The 16,612-nt window shown below is 46.5% G+C and overlaps 7 non-coding genes and 1 pseudogene across 7 annotated transcripts; all 8 read left to right on the forward strand.

Annotated features, from left to right (window-relative positions):
* The first annotated feature begins 737 nt into the window (after positions 1 to 737).
* On the forward strand, positions 738 to 928 carry LOC130339015 (U2 spliceosomal RNA). Its single transcript, XR_008879459.1, has one exon. It is a non-coding gene; the product is annotated as a U2 spliceosomal RNA (small nuclear RNA).
* Positions 929 to 3,004: 2,076 nt separating this feature from the next.
* On the forward strand, positions 3,005 to 3,195 carry LOC130339016 (U2 spliceosomal RNA). Its single transcript, XR_008879460.1, has one exon. It is a non-coding gene; the product is annotated as a U2 spliceosomal RNA (small nuclear RNA).
* Positions 3,196 to 5,294: 2,099 nt separating this feature from the next.
* On the forward strand, positions 5,295 to 5,454 carry LOC130338973 (U2 spliceosomal RNA; annotated as a pseudogene).
* A 692-nt stretch (positions 5,455 to 6,146) lies between these two features.
* Positions 6,147 to 6,335, forward strand: LOC130338970 (U2 spliceosomal RNA). Its single transcript, XR_008879423.1, has one exon. It is a non-coding gene; the product is annotated as a U2 spliceosomal RNA (small nuclear RNA).
* A 2,106-nt stretch (positions 6,336 to 8,441) lies between these two features.
* LOC130339017 (U2 spliceosomal RNA) lies at positions 8,442 to 8,632 on the forward strand. Its single transcript, XR_008879461.1, has one exon. It is a non-coding gene; the product is annotated as a U2 spliceosomal RNA (small nuclear RNA).
* A 2,092-nt stretch (positions 8,633 to 10,724) lies between these two features.
* On the forward strand, positions 10,725 to 10,915 carry LOC130339018 (U2 spliceosomal RNA). Its single transcript, XR_008879462.1, has one exon. It is a non-coding gene; the product is annotated as a U2 spliceosomal RNA (small nuclear RNA).
* A 2,087-nt stretch (positions 10,916 to 13,002) lies between these two features.
* LOC130339019 (U2 spliceosomal RNA) lies at positions 13,003 to 13,193 on the forward strand. The gene has a single exon (XR_008879463.1). It is a non-coding gene; the product is annotated as a U2 spliceosomal RNA (small nuclear RNA).
* Positions 13,194 to 15,280: 2,087 nt separating this feature from the next.
* Positions 15,281 to 15,471, forward strand: LOC130339021 (U2 spliceosomal RNA). Its single transcript, XR_008879465.1, has one exon. It is a non-coding gene; the product is annotated as a U2 spliceosomal RNA (small nuclear RNA).
* Positions 15,472 to 16,612: the final 1,141 nt, after the last annotated feature.

Below are 16,612 nucleotides of genomic sequence, written 5' to 3' on the forward strand. Positions count from 1 at the left end.
CTCTCCTTTGCTGTGTATGTGACTATGGAGCTGTTTGGTGATGTCGTCTATTATGGCCTTCATAGAAGCAACAGGAGATTGTTGCATCCATCTAGAACCCTCAGAACTACAGTGCTATGATGTCACTCACTTCCACAGGCCTTGCAGAGTGTAAACAACAACAACCCAGCTTTGTTGTGTATGTAACCATAGGGATTTGTGATGTCACCTAGAACCTTCACAGCAGCGACAGCTTTATGAGGAGCATCAGCACTGCTCTGCCTGAGCAGAACCATCACCGCCATAGGTTGTCAAATAACCCGGATTTAACCCACACAGGTAAGTCCAATGGGGTGCAGGCATGTCCTCTATGCTTACAGCTTCCCGTGGGTGTTGGTTTGATACCGTTTGGGGACAGCCAAGGAGGCATCTGCAGGCAACAAAGGTAGGTGTGTGCTTGTGTGTGTGTTTCCTATGCAGATCCTAAGCCCAGTGTCACATGCAAGTAGGAGGAGTAAGAAGGGTTCCTGGCAAATCCGGGTTATGGATTGCATTTAAAAAGGCCCCGTGGGAGTGCAATGGGCCCCTGTCTTGCTGCTTAGCAATAATGGTATGGGTTTAGGTTCTGCTGTGTGTACTGGTGGTTGACTGCCCCCCAGCCCAGAGTGTGCATGGAAAATTGTCTGGCAGCCTCCCTGACAGCAAGCAGTGATAGTGCCCATGAAGGGGACCTTGTTGGGCCCGCCCCTTTCACGGTTATCGCTTCTCGGCCTTTTGGCTAAGATCAAGTGTAGTATCTGTTCTTATCAGTTTAATATCTGATACGTCCCCTATCTGGGGACCATATATTAAATGGATTTTTGAGAACGGGGGCCGATTTCGAAGCTTGCTTCCGTCGCCCTATGCATTGACCCGATATGGCAGTATCTTCGGGTACAGTGCACCACCCCCTTACAGGGTTAAAAAGAAAGATTCCTACTTTCATTGCTACCTGCTTGCTGGCTAGCCAGCTAGCCAGCCCTGTGGGCCTTGCTGCTGCAGCCAAAAAACAAAAGGTGGTGCTGCTGCTGCTGCTTCTGCTGCTTCTGCTTGTGTCTGGCCGCTGTTGGAGCGTCCAGGCACAGGACTTCTGCTGCTGCTGACTAAATGGCTTCCTTAATTGGATCATTTGAGTAGCCAGCACACCTGTGCAGGTAGGGCATGACATGATAGGCAGCTGCCTTGATAGCGGGTGGGTGCTGAATGTTCCTAATTGACAAAATAAGATTAATGCTTATGAAGAAATATAAAATCTCATCCCTTCCCCAATATCGCGCCACACCCCTACCCCTTAATTCCCTGGTTGAACTTGATGGACATATGTCTTTTTTCGACCGTACTAACTATGTAACTATGTAACATAACATGGGGGGGGGGGGGGGGGTCTCCTGGCTGTTCACACAGGTGTGTCATTGCTGTACATTGACCATGCATTGCTTCTGTGGTATTGCAAAGGCAAAGACAAATGCTTCCAGCCATCCATTGCACTAATGGATTGGTCATCAGCTGGCTGTCTATGTCCCGCATCAATATAGACCAAAGTACAGAGGGTTAGGCTATGCTATTGTGCACCTACCTGATGCATCAGAAGGTGCGAGGCCCTTGCTAAATTCTGTGCACAGACTTTGAGATCTATACTTTAGACTGTATCTAAACCTGCTCCAACATGGACTGACATTCTGGCCTACTTTCAGCCGATGCGACTTGTCTGTCGCTGAACAGTCGCTTTTTATGTATTCAGCACCTATGTATAATGTTGTAAAAATGCTCTAGAAGCTAAAGTCGCAGAAATGTCACACATATTTGGCCTGCAACTTTCTGTGCGACAAATTCAGACAGGAAAAATCAGTATAAATCCTTAGAAAATTATCCCCCAGTGTCTCCATCTGCTGGCGGTATTGAATAAGCATTGCTGCACTGATGGGGTATGCATTAGACGAAAAAAAAGAAGAAAAAGAAGAATAATACGCCCAGAAAAGAGGCGAAAAGGAGAAAAACGTAAAAAAACGTGAAAAAAAAGTAAGAGGAAGAGAAGGGAAAAAAAGGTGGAAATGGGTTTAAAAGTGATTTCGGCGGAGAAATATATATATATATATATATATATATATATATACGCGCACACACACACATATATATAAACGTATTCTCCGTTGAGATATTGCAGCCGCTGCTGTGTCCAGGCCCAGGAGCCTTAGCACTGTGCTGTGATGTCACTCAATACCACTGACATCACTAGGTGTAAACAACATCTCTCCTTTGCTGTGTATGTGACTATGGAGCTGTTTGGTGATGTCGTCTATTACGGCCTTCATAGAAGCAACAGGAGATTGTTGCATCCATCTAGAACCCTCAGAACTACAGTGCTATGATGTCACTCACTTCCACAGGCCTTGCAGAGTGTAAACAACAACAACCCAGCTTTGTTGTGTATGTAACCATAGGGATTTGTGATGTCACCTAGAACCTTCACAGCAGCGACAGCTTTATGAGGAGCATCAGCACTGCTCTGCCTGAGCAGAACCATCACCGCCATAGGTTGTCAAATAACCCGGATTTAACCCACACAGGTAAGTCCAATGGGGTGCAGGCATGTCCTCTATGCTTACAGCTTCCCGTGGGTGTTGGTTTGATACCGTTTGGGGACAGCCAAGGAGGCATCTGCAGGCAACAAAGGTAGGTGTGTGCTTGTGTGTGTGTTTCCTATGCAGATCCTAAGCCCAGTGTCACATGCAAGTAGGAGGAGTAAGAAGGGTTCCTGGCAAATCCGGGTTATGGATTGCATTTAAAAAGGCCCCGTGGGAGTGCAATGGGCCCCTGTCTTGCTGCTTAGCAATAATGGTATGGGTTTAGGTTCTGCTGTGTGTACTGGTGGTTGACTGCCCCCCAGCCCAGAGTGTGCATGGAAAATTGTCTGGCAGCCTCCCTGACAGCAAGCAGTGATAGTGCCCATGAAGGGGACCTTGTTGGGCCCGCCCCTTTCACGGTTATCGCTTCTCGGCCTTTTGGCTAAGATCAAGTGTAGTATCTGTTCTTATCAGTTTAATATCTGATACGTCCCCTATCTGGGGACCATATATTAAATGGATTTTTGAGAACGGGGGCCGATTTCGAAGCTTGCTTCCGTCGCCCTATGCATTGACCCGATATGGCAGTATCTTCGGGTACAGTGCACCACCCCCTTACAGGGTTAAAAAGAAAGATTCCTACTTTCATTGCTACCTGCTTGCTGGCTAGCCAGCTAGCCAGCCCTGTGGGCCTTGCTGCTGCTGCAGCCAAAAAACAAAAGGTGGTGCTGCTGCTGCTTCTGCTGCTTCTGCTTCTGCTTGTGTCTGGCCCCTGTTGGAGCGTCCAGGCACAGGACTTCTGCTGCTGCTGACTAAATGGCCTCCTTAATTGGATCATTTGAGTAGCCAGCACACCTGTGCAGGTAGGGCATGACATGATAGGCAGCTGCCTTGATAGCGGGTGGGTGCTGAATGTTCCTAATTGACAAAATAAGATTAATGCTTATGAAGAAATATAAAATCTCATCCCTTCCCCAATATCGCGCCACACCCCTACCCCTTAATTCCCTGGTTGAACTTGATGGACATATGTCTTTTTTCGACCGTACTAACTATGTAACTATGTAACATAACATGGGGGGGGGGGGGGGGTCTCCTGGCTGTTCACACAGGTGTGTCATTGCTGTACATTGACCATGCATTGCTTCTGTGGTATTGCAAAGGCAAAGACAAATGCTTCCAGCCATCCATTGCACTAATGGATTGGTCATCAGCTGGCTGTCTATGTCCCGCATCAATATAGACCAAAGTACAGAGGGTTAGGCTATGCTATTGTGCACCTACCTGATGCATCAGAAGGTGCGAGGCCCTTGCTAAATTCTGTGCACAGACTTTGAGATCTATGCTTTAGACTGTATCTAAACCTGCTCCAACATGGACTGACATTCTGGCCTACTTTCAGCCGATGCGACTTGTCTGTCGCTGAACAGTCGCTTTTTATGTATTCAGCACCTATGTATAATGTTGTAAAAATGCTCTAGAAGCTAAAGTCGCAGAAATGTCACACATATTTGGCCTGCAACTTTCTGTGCGACAAATTCAGACAGGAAAAATCAGTATAAATCCTTAGAAAATTATCCCCCAGTGTCTCCATCTGCTGGCGGTATTGAATAAGCATTGCTGCACTGATGGGGTATGCATTAGACGAAAAAAAAGAAGAAAAAGAAGAATAATACGCCCAGAAAAGAGGCGAAAAGGAGAAAAACGTAAAAAAACATGAAAAAAAAGTAAGAGGAAGAGAAGGGAAAAAAAGGTGGAAATGGGTTTAAAAGTGATTTCGGCGGAGAAATATATATATATATATATATATATATATATATATATATATATATATATATACGCGCACACACACACATAGATATAAACGTATTCTCCGTTGAGATATTGCAGCCGCAGCTGTGTCCAGGCCCAGGAGCCTTAGCACTGTGCTGTGATGTCACTCAATACCACTGACATCACTAGGTGTAAACAACATCTCTCCTTTGCTGTGTATGTGACTATGGAGCTGTTTGGTGATGTCGTCTATTATGGCCTTCATAGAAGCAACAGGAGATTGTTGCATCCATCTAGAACCCTCAGAACTACAGTGCTATGATGTCACTCACTTCCACAGGCCTTGCAGAGTGTAAACAACAACAACCCAGCTTTGTTGTGTATGTAACCATAGGGATTTGTGATGTCACCTAGAACCTTCACAGCAGCGACAGCTTTATGAGGAGCATCAGCACTGCTCTGCCTGAGCAGAACCATCACCGCCATAGGTTGTCAAATAACCCGGATTTAACCCACACAGGTAAGTCCAATGGGGTGCAGGCATGTCCTCTATGCTTACAGCTTCCCGTGGGTGTTGGTTTGATACCGTTTGGGGACAGCCAAGGAGGCATCTGCAGGCAACAAAGGTAGGTGTGTGCTTGTGTGTGTGTTTCCTATGCAGATCCTAAGCCCAGTGTCACATGCAAGTAGGAGGAGTAAGAAGGGTTCCTGGCAAATCCGGGTTATGGATTGCATTTAAAAAGGCCCCGTGGGAGTGCAATGGGCCCCTGTCTTGCTGCTTAGCAATAATGGTATGGGTTTAGGTTCTGCTGTGTGTACTGGTGGTTGACTGCCCCCCAGCCCAGAGTGTGCATGGAAAATTGTCTGGCAGCCTCCCTGACAGCAAGCAGTGATAGTGCCCATGAAGGGGACCTTGTTGGGCCCGCCCCTTTCACGGTTATCGCTTCTCGGCCTTTTGGCTAAGATCAAGTGTAGTATCTGTTCTTATCAGTTTTCATGCTGGTGGGGATGGGTGCTGCATGGAGGATGCAGGTGTACCAGGGCTTTCCGGGGCTGGTTCTGAGGAATCAGCTCGACGGCTGCCCTGATGTGACCTGTTCCCTCCGGGTCTCGCCATGAGGCTGAGAGGGTCTAGAGCCGAGGTACTTTTGTGCCTCGGGGAGTGGTGACCCCGAGGTGCCGAAACTCACTGGGAGAATAGGCTCACTGGGTTGAAGCACGGGCACCATAATCTCTTCACCTTGTGGCACTCACCTCTTGATTCCCGGCCTTCTGGCTAGGATCAGAGAAATTTTTATAGATCCGGCCGGATGTCCGGGCAGTATATCTGCACACATTCACTTATTTATTTATTTTTTGTCTCACTGTGTCACTTTTTGCGTGTTGTGTGTTCACAGGATTTGTCAGGATGCGGTAGCCCTTCTGGGTGTCCCTCCTGGCGGTCTAGGGGAGGTGTGTGTGGCCATTAGGTTCCGCACCTCCCTGCAAACACCCCGGGTACTCCTGCTTCGCAGGGTACCTACCGTAATCGGCTCTGCGGGCAGATACCTTGGCTAACGCCAAGGGGGATGCCGGGAGCATTTGTGGTCTCCTAGTAGCTTCGGCGAAAAGGGACATCGAACCTGGAACCTCGCAGGTACCTTTTGGTCCGGAGGCGAAGGGTAAGGTTTGTTGGGGGGCCTCTCTCCTATCGGAGAAGGGCTTGCGATAGACCGCATCCTTTGTGCACGTTTTTTTAGTGTAACACGTTTGCACTTTTTCTTGCACTTTGGGTGAATCGAAAGCACGTTCCTCGGCTTTAGATCAAAAAAAAAAAAAAAAAAAAAATCTGTTCTTATCAGTTTAATATCTGATACGTCCCCTATCTGGGGACCATATATTAAATGGATTTTTGAGAACGGGGGCCGATTTCGAAGCTTGCTTCCGTCGCCCTATGCATTGACCCGATATGGCAGTATCTTCGGGTACAGTGCACCACCCCCTTACAGGGTTAAAAAGAAAGATTCCTACTTTCATTGCTACCTGCTTGCTGGCTAGCCAGCTAGCCAGCCCTGTGGGCCTTGCTGCTGCTGCAGCCAAAAAACAAAAGGTGGTGCTGCTGCTGCTGCTTCTGCTGCTTCTGCTTGTGTCTGGCCGCTGTTGGAGCGTCCAGGCACAGGACTTCTGCTGCTGCTGACTAAATGGCCTCCTTAATTGGATCATTTGAGTAGCCAGCACACCTGTGCAGGTAGGGCATGACATGATAGGCAGCTGCCTTGATAGCGGGTGGGTGCTGAATGTTCCTAATTGACAAAATAAGATTAATGCTTATGAAGAAATATAAAATCTCATCCCTTCCCCAATATCGCGCCACACCCCTACCCCTTAATTCCCTGGTTGAACTTGATGGACATATGTCTTTTTTCGACCGTACTAACTATGTAACTATGTAACATAACATGGGGGGGGGGGGGGGGGGTCTCCTGGCTGTTCACACAGGTGTGTCATTGCTGTACATTGACCATGCATTGCTTCTGTGGTATTGCAAAGGCAAAGACAAATGCTTCCAGCCATCCATTGCACTAATGGATTGGTCATCAGCTGGCTGTCTATGTCCCGCATCAATATAGACCAAAGTACAGAGGGTTAGGCTATGCTATTGTGCACCTACCTGATGCATCAGAAGGTGCGAGGCCCTTGCTAAATTCTGTGCACAGACTTTGAGATCTATACTTTAGACTGTATCTAAACCTGCTCCAACATGGACTGACATTCTGGCCTACTTTCAGCCGATGCGACTTGTCTGTCGCTGAACAGTCGCTTTTTATGTATTCAGCACCTATGTATAATGTTGTAAAAATGCTCTAGAAGCTAAAGTCGCAGAAATGTCACACATATTTGGCCTGCAACTTTCTGTGCGACAAATTCAGACAGGAAAAATCAGTATAAATCCTTAGAAAATTATCCCCCAGTGTCTCCATCTGCTGGCGGTATTGAATAAGCATTGCTGCACTGATGGGGTATGCATTAGACGAAAAAAAAGAAGAAAAAGAAGAATAATACGCCCAGAAAAGAGGCGAAAAGGAGAAAAACGTAAAAAAACGTGAAAAAAAAGTAAGAGGAAGAGAAGGGAAAAAAAGGTGGAAATGGGTTTAAAAGTGATTTCGGCGGAGAAATATATATATATATATATATATATATATATATATATATATATATATGTATATATATATACGCGCACACACACACATATATATAAACGTATTCTCCGTTGAGATATTGCAGCCGCTGCTGTGTCCAGGCCCAGGAGCCTTAGCACTGTGCTGTGATGTCACTCAATACCACTGACATCACTAGGTGTAAACAACATCTCTCCTTTGCTGTGTATGTGACTATGGAGCTGTTTGGTGATGTCGTCTATTATGGCCTTCATAGAAGCAACAGGAGATTGTTGCATCCATCTAGAACCCTCAGAACTACAGTGCTATGATGTCACTCACTTCCACAGGCCTTGCAGAGTGTAAACAACAACAACCCAGCTTTGTTGTGTATGTAACCATAGGGATTTGTGATGTCACCTAGAACCTTCACAGCAGCGACAGCTTTATGAGGAGCATCAGCACTGCTCTGCCTGAGCAGAACCATCACCGCCATAGGTTGTCAAATAACCCGGATTTAACCCACACAGGTAAGTCCAATGGGGTGCAGGCATGTCCTCTATGCTTACAGCTTCCCGTGGGTGTTGGTTTGATACCGTTTGGGGACAGCCAAGGAGGCATCTGCAGGCAACAAAGGTAGGTGTGTGCTTGTGTGTGTGTTTCCTATGCAGATCCTAAGCCCAGTGTCACATGCAAGTAGGAGGAGTAAGAAGGGTTCCTGGCAAATCCGGGTTATGGATTGCATTTAAAAAGGCCCCGTGGGAGTGCAATGGGCCCCTGTCTTGCTGCTTAGCAATAATGGTATGGGTTTAGGTTCTGCTGTGTGTACTGGTGGTTGACTGCCCCCCAGCCCAGAGTGTGCATGGAAAATTGTCTGGCAGCCTCCCTGACAGCAAGCAGTGATAGTGCCCATGAAGGGGACCTTGTTGGGCCCGCCCCTTTCACGGTTATCGCTTCTCGGCCTTTTGGCTAAGATCAAGTGTAGTATCTGTTCTTATCAGTTTAATATCTGATACGTCCCCTATCTGGGGACCATATATTAAATGGATTTTTGAGAACGGGGGCCGATTTCGAAGCTTGCTTCCGTCGCCCTATGCATTGACCCGATATGGCAGTATCTTCGGGTACAGTGCACCACCCCCTTACAGGGTTAAAAAGAAAGATTCCTACTTTCATTGCTACCTGCTTGCTGGCTAGCCAGCTAGCCAGCCCTGTGGGCCTTGCTGCTGCAGCCAAAAAACAAAAGGTGGTGCTGCTGCTGCTGCTTCTGCTGCTTCTGCTTGTGTCTGGCCGCTGTTGGAGCGTCCAGGCACAGGACTTCTGCTGCTGCTGACTAAATGGCCTCCTTAATTGGATCATTTGAGTAGCCAGCACACCTGTGCAGGTAGGGCATGACATGATAGGCAGCTGCCTTGATAGCGGGTGGGTGCTGAATGTTCCTAATTGACAAAATAAGATTAATGCTTATGAAGAAATATAAAATCTCATCCCTTCCCCAATATCGCGCCACACCCCTACCCCTTAATTCCCTGGTTGAACTTGATGGACATATGTCTTTTTTCGACCGTACTAACTATGTAACTATGTAACATAACATGGGGGGGGGGGGGGGGGTCTCCTGGCTGTTCACACAGGTGTGTCATTGCTGTACATTGACCATGCATTGCTTCTGTGGTATTGCAAAGGCAAAGACAAATGCTTCCAGCCATCCATTGCACTAATGGATTGGTCATCAGCTGGCTGTCTATGTCCCGCATCAATATAGACCAAAGTACAGAGGGTTAGGCTATGCTATTGTGCACCTACCTGATGCATCAGAAGGTGCGAGGCCCTTGCTAAATTCTGTGCACAGACTTTGAGATCTATACTTTAGACTGTATCTAAACCTGCTCCAACATGGACTGACATTCTGGCCTACTTTCAGCCGATGCGACTTGTCTGTCGCTGAACAGTCGCTTTTTATGTATTCAGCACCTATGTATAATGTTGTAAAAATGCTCTAGAAGCTAAAGTCGCAGAAATGTCACACATATTTGGCCTGCAACTTTCTGTGCGACAAATTCAGACAGGAAAAATCAGTATAAATCCTTAGAAAATTATCCCCCAGTGTCTCCATCTGCTGGCGGTATTGAATAAGCATTGCTGCACTGATGGGGTATGCATTAGACGAAAAAAAAGAAGAAAAAGAAGAATAATACGCCCAGAAAAGAGGCGAAAAGGAGAAAAACGTAAAAAAACGTGAAAAAAAAGTAAGAGGAAGAGAAGGGAAAAAAAGGTGGAAATGGGTTTAAAAGTGATTTCGGCGGAGAAATATATATATATATATATATATATATATATATATATATATATATATATACGCGCACACACACACATATATATAAACGTATTCTCCGTTGAGATATTGCAGCCGCTGCTGTGTCCAGGCCCAGGAGCCTTAGCACTGTGCTGTGATGTCACTCAATACCACTGACATCACTAGGTGTAAACAACATCTCTCCTTTGCTGTGTATGTGACTATGGAGCTGTTTGGTGATGTCGTCTATTATGGCCTTCATAGAAGCAACAGGAGATTGTTGCATCCATCTAGAACCCTCAGAACTACAGTGCTATGATGTCACTCACTTCCACAGGCCTTGCAGAGTGTAAACAACAACAACCCAGCTTTGTTGTGTATGTAACCATAGGGATTTGTGATGTCACCTAGAACCTTCACAGCAGCGACAGCTTTATGAGGAGCATCAGCACTGCTCTGCCTGAGCAGAACCATCACCGCCATAGGTTGTCAAATAACCCGGATTTAACCCACACAGGTAAGTCCAATGGGGTGCAGGCATGTCCTCTATGCTTACAGCTTCCCGTGGGTGTTGGTTTGATACCGTTTGGGGACAGCCAAGGAGGCATCTGCAGGCAACAAAGGTAGGTGTGTGCTTGTGTGTGTGTTTCCTATGCAGATCCTAAGCCCAGTGTCACATGCAAGTAGGAGGAGTAAGAAGGGTTCCTGGCAAATCCGGGTTATGGATTGCATTTAAAAAGGCCCCGTGGGAGTGCAATGGGCCCCTGTCTTGCTGCTTAGCAATAATGGTATGGGTTTAGGTTCTGCTGTGTGTACTGGTGGTTGACTGCCCCCCAGCCCAGAGTGTGCATGGAAAATTGTCTGGCAGCCTCCCTGACAGCAAGCAGTGATAGTGCCCATGAAGGGGACCTTGTTGGGCCCGCCCCTTTCACGGTTATCGCTTCTCGGCCTTTTGGCTAAGATCAAGTGTAGTATCTGTTCTTATCAGTTTAATATCTGATACGTCCCCTATCTGGGGACCATATATTAAATGGATTTTTGAGAACGGGGGCCGATTTCGAAGCTTGCTTCCGTCGCCCTATGCATTGACCCGATATGGCAGTATCTTCGGGTACAGTGCACCACCCCCTTACAGGGTTAAAAAGAAAGATTCCTACTTTCATTGCTACCTGCTTGCTGGCTAGCCAGCTAGCCAGCCCTGTGGGCCTTGCTGCTGCAGCCAAAAAACAAAAGGTGGTGCTGCTGCTGCTGCTTCTGCTGCTTCTGCTTGTGTCTGGCCGCTGTTGGAGCGTCCAGGCACAGGACTTCTGCTGCTGCTGACTAAATGGCCTCCTTAATTGGATCATTTGAGTAGCCAGCACACCTGTGCAGGTAGGGCATGACATGATAGGCAGCTGCCTTGATAGCGGGTTGGTGCTGAATGTTCCTAATTGACAAAATAAGATTAATGCTTATGAAGAAATATAAAATCTCATCCCTTCCCCAATATCGCGCCACACCCCTACCCCTTAATTCCCTGGTTGAACTTGATGGACATATGTCTTTTTTCGACCGTACTAACTATGTAACTATGTAACATAACATGGGGGGGGGGGGGGGGTCTCCTGGCTGTTCACACAGGTGTGTCATTGCTGTACATTGACCATGCATTGCTTCTGTGGTATTGCAAAGGCAAAGACAAATGCTTCCAGCCATCCATTGCACTAATGGATTGGTCATCAGCTGGCTGTCTATGTCCCGCATCAATATAGACCAAAGTACAGAGGGTTAGGCTATGCTATTGTGCACCTACCTGATGCATCAGAAGGTGCGAGGCCCTTGCTAAATTCTGTGCACAGACTTTGAGATCTATACTTTAGACTGTATCTAAACCTGCTCCAACATGGACTGACATTCTGGCCTACTTTCAGCCGATGCGACTTGTCTGTCGCTGAACAGTCGCTTTTTATGTATTCAGCACCTATGTATAATGTTGTAAAAATGCTCTAGAAGCTAAAGTCGCAGAAATGTCACACATATTTGGCCTGCAACTTTCTGTGCGACAAATTCAGACAGGAAAAATCAGTATAAATCCTTAGAAAATTATCCCCCAGTGTCTCCATCTGCTGGCGGTATTGAATAAGCATTGCTGCACTGATGGGGTATGCATTAGACGAAAAAAAAGAAGAAAAAGAAGAATAATACGCCCAGAAAAGAGGCGAAAAGGAGAAAAACGTAAAAAAACGTGAAAAAAAAGTAAGAGGAAGAGAAGGGAAAAAAAGGTGGAAATGGGTTTAAAAGTGATTTCGGCGGAGAAATATATATATATATATATATATATATATATATATATATATATATACGCGCACACACACACATATATATAAACGTATTCTCCGTTGAGATATTGCAGCCGCTGCTGTGTCCAGGCCCAGGAGCCTTAGCACTGTGCTGTGATGTCACTCAATACCACTGACATCACTAGGTGTAAACAACATCTCTCCTTTGCTGTGTATGTGACTATGGAGCTGTTTGGTGATGTCGTCTATTATGGCCTTCATAGAAGCAACAGGAGATTGTTGCATCCATCTAGAACCCTCAGAACTACAGTGCTATGATGTCACTCACTTCCACAGGCCTTGCAGAGTGTAAACAACAACAACCCAGCTTTGTTGTGTATGTAACCATAGGGATTTGTGATGTCACCTAGAACCTTCACAGCAGCGACAGCTTTATGAGGAGCATCAGCACTGCTCTGCCTGAGCAGAACCATCACCGCCATAGGTTGTCAAATAACCCGGATTTAACCCACACAGGTAAGTCCAATGGGGTGCAGGCATGTCCTCTATGCTTACAGCTTCCCGTGGGTGTTGGTTTGATACCGTTTGGGGACAGCCAAGGAGGCATCTGCAGGCAACAAAGGTAGGTGTGTGCTTGTGTGTGTGTTTCCTATGCAGATCCTAAGCCCAGTGTCACATGCAAGTAGGAGGAGTAAGAAGGGTTCCTGGCAAATCCGGGTTATGGATTGCATTTAAAAAGGCCCCGTGGGAGTGCAATGGGCCCCTGTCTTGCTGCTTAGCAATAATGGTATGGGTTTAGGTTCTGCTGTGTGTACTGGTGGTTGACTGCCCCCCAGCCCAGAGTGTGCATGGAAAATTGTCTGGCAGCCTCCCTGACAGCAAGCAGTGATAGTGCCCATGAAGGGGACCTTGTTGGGCCCGCCCCTTTCACGGTTATCGCTTCTCGGCCTTTTGGCTAAGATCAAGTGTAGTATCTGTTCTTATCAGTTTAATATCTGATACGTCCCCTATCTGGGGACCATATATTAAATGGATTTTTGAGAACGGGGGCCGATTTCGAAGCTTGCTTCCGTCGCCCTATGCATTGACCCGATATGGCAGTATCTTCGGGTACAGTGCACCACCCCCTTACAGGGTTAAAAAGAAAGATTCCTACTTTCATTGCTACCTGCTTGCTGGCTAGCCAGCTAGCCAGCCCTGTGGGCCTTGCTGCTGCAGCCAAAAAACAAAAGGTGGTGCTGCTGCTGCTGCTTCTGCTGCTTCTGCTTGTGTCTGGCCGCTGTTGGAGCGTCCAGGCACAGGACTTCTGCTGCTGCTGACTAAATGGCCTCCTTAATTGGATCATTTGAGTAGCCAGCACACCTGTGCAGGTAGGGCATGACATGATAGGCAGCTGCCTTGATAGCGGGTGGGTGCTGAATGTTCCTAATTGACAAAATAAGATTAATGCTTATGAAGAAATATAAAATCTCATCCCTTCCCCAATATCGCGCCACACCCCTACCCCTTAATTCCCTGGTTGAACTTGATGGACATATGTCTTTTTTCGACCGTACTAACTATGTAACTATGTAACATAACATGGGGGGGGGGGGGGTCTCCTGGCTGTTCACACAGGTGTGTCATTGCTGTACATTGACCATGCATTGCTTCTGTGGTATTGCAAAGGCAAAGACAAATGCTTCCAGCCATCCATTGCACTAATGGATTGGTCATCAGCTGGCTGTCTATGTCCCGCATCAATATAGACCAAAGTACAGAGGGTTAGGCTATGCTATTGTGCACCTACCTGATGCATCAGAAGGTGCGAGGCCCTTGCTAAATTCTGTGCACAGACTTTGAGATCTATACTTTAGACTGTATCTAAACCTGCTCCAACATGGACTGACATTCTGGCCTACTTTCAGCCGATGCGACTTGTCTGTCGCTGAACAGTCGCTTTTTATGTATTCAGCACCTATGTATAATGTTGTAAAAATGCTCTAGAAGCTAAAGTCGCAGAAATGTCACACATATTTGGCCTGCAACTTTCTGTGCGACAAATTCAGACAGGAAAAATCAGTATAAATCCTTAGAAAATTATCCCCCAGTGTCTCCATCTGCTGGCGGTATTGAATAAGCATTGCTGCACTGATGGGGTATGCATTAGACGAAAAAAAAGAAGAAAAAGAAGAATAATACGCCCAGAAAAGAGGCGAAAAGGAGAAAAACGTAAAAAAACGTGAAAAAAAAGTAAGAGGAAGAGAAGGGAAAAAAAGGTGGAAATGGGTTTAAAAGTGATTTCGGCGGAGAAATATATATATATATATATATATATATATATATATATATATATATATACGCGCACACACACACATATATATAAACGTATTCTCCGTTGAGATATTGCAGCCGCTGCTGTGTCCAGGCCCAGGAGCCTTAGCACTGTGCTGTGATGTCACTCAATACCACTGACATCACTAGGTGTAAACAACATCTCTCCTTTGCTGTGTATGTGACTATGGAGCTGTTTGGTGATGTCGTCTATTATGGCCTTCATAGAAGCAACAGGAGATTGTTGCATCCATCTAGAACCCTCAGAACTACAGTGCTATGATGTCACTCACTTCCACAGGCCTTGCAGAGTGTAAACAACAACAACCCAGCTTTGTTGTGTATGTAACCATAGGGATTTGTGATGTCACCTAGAACCTTCACAGCAGCGACAGCTTTATGAGGAGCATCAGCACTGCTCTGCCTGAGCAGAACCATCACCGCCATAGGTTGTCAAATAACCCGGATTTAACCCACACAGGTAAGTCCAATGGGGTGCAGGCATGTCCTCTATGCTTACAGCTTCCCGTGGGTGTTGGTTTGATACCGTTTGGGGACAGCCAAGGAGGCATCTGCAGGCAACAAAGGTAGGTGTGTGCTTGTGTGTGTGTTTCCTATGCAGATCCTAAGCCCAGTGTCACATGCAAGTAGGAGGAGTAAGAAGGGTTCCTGGCAAATCCGGGTTATGGATTGCATTTAAAAAGGCCCCGTGGGAGTGCAATGGGCCCCTGTCTTGCTGCTTAGCAATAATGGTATGGGTTTAGGTTCTGCTGTGTGTACTGGTGGTTGACTGCCCCCCAGCCCAGAGTGTGCATGGAAAATTGTCTGGCAGCCTCCCTGACAGCAAGCAGTGATAGTGCCCATGAAGGGGACCTTGTTGGGCCCGCCCCTTTCACGGTTATCGCTTCTCGGCCTTTTGGCTAAGATCAAGTGTAGTATCTGTTCTTATCAGTTTAATATCTGATACGTCCCCTATCTGGGGACCATATATTAAATGGATTTTTGAGAACGGGGGCCGATTTCGAAGCTTGCTTCCGTCGCCCTATGCATTGACCCGATATGGCAGTATCTTCGGGTACAGTGCACCACCCCCTTACAGGGTTAAAAAGAAAGATTCCTACTTTCATTGCTACCTGCTTGCTGGCTAGCCAGCTAGCCAGCCCTGTGGGCCTTGCTGCTGCAGCCAAAAAACAAAAGGTGGTGCTGCTGCTGCTGCTTCTGCTGCTTCTGCTTGTGTCTGGCCGCTGTTGGAGCGTCCAGGCACAGGACTTCTGCTGCTGCTGACTAAATGGCCTCCTTAATTGGATCATTTGAGTAGCCAGCACACCTGTGCAGGTAGGGCATGACATGATAGGCAGCTGCCTTGATAGCGGGTGGGTGCTGAATGTTCCTAATTGACAAAATAAGATTAATGCTTATGAAGAAATATAAAATCTCATCCCTTCCCCAATATCGCGCCACACCCCTACCCCTTAATTCCCTGGTTGAACTTGATGGACATATGTCTTTTTTCGACCGTACTAACTATGTAACTATGTAACATAACATGGGGGGGGGGGGGGGGGGGGGTCTCCTGGCTGTTCACACAGGTGTGTCATTGCTGTACATTGACCATGCATTGCTTCTGTGGTATTGCAAAGGCAAAGACAAATGCTTCCAGCCATCCATTGCACTAATGGATTGGTCATCAGCTGGCTGTCTATGTCCCGCATCAATATAGACCAAAGTACAGAGGGTTAGGCTATGCTATTGTGCACCTACCTGATGCATCAGAAGGTGCGAGGCCCTTGCTAAATTCTGTGCACAGACTTTGAGATCTATACTTTAGACTGTATCTAAACCTGCTCCAACATGGACTGACATTCTGGCCTACTTTCAGCCGATGCGACTTGTCTGTCGCTGAACAGTCGCTTTTTATGTATTCAGCACCTATGTATAATGTTGTAAAAATGCTCTAGAAGCTAAAGTCGCAGAAATGTCACACATATTTGGCCTGCAACTTTCTGTGCGACAAATTCAGACAGGAAAAATCAGTATAAATCCTTAGAAAATTATCCCCCAGTGTCTCCATCTGCTGGCGGTATTGAATAAGCATTGCTGCACTGATGGGGTATGCATTAGACGAAAAAAAAGAAGAAAAAGAAGAATAATACGCCCAGAAAAGAGGCGAAAAGGAGAAAAACGTAAAAAAACGTGAAAAAAAAGTAAGAGGAAGAGAAGGGAAAAAAAGGT

The sequence above is a fragment of the Hyla sarda genome, unplaced genomic scaffold (assembly GCF_029499605.1).
Source record: "Hyla sarda isolate aHylSar1 unplaced genomic scaffold, aHylSar1.hap1 scaffold_534, whole genome shotgun sequence".
Taxonomy (NCBI): domain Eukaryota; kingdom Metazoa; phylum Chordata; class Amphibia; order Anura; family Hylidae; genus Hyla; species Hyla sarda.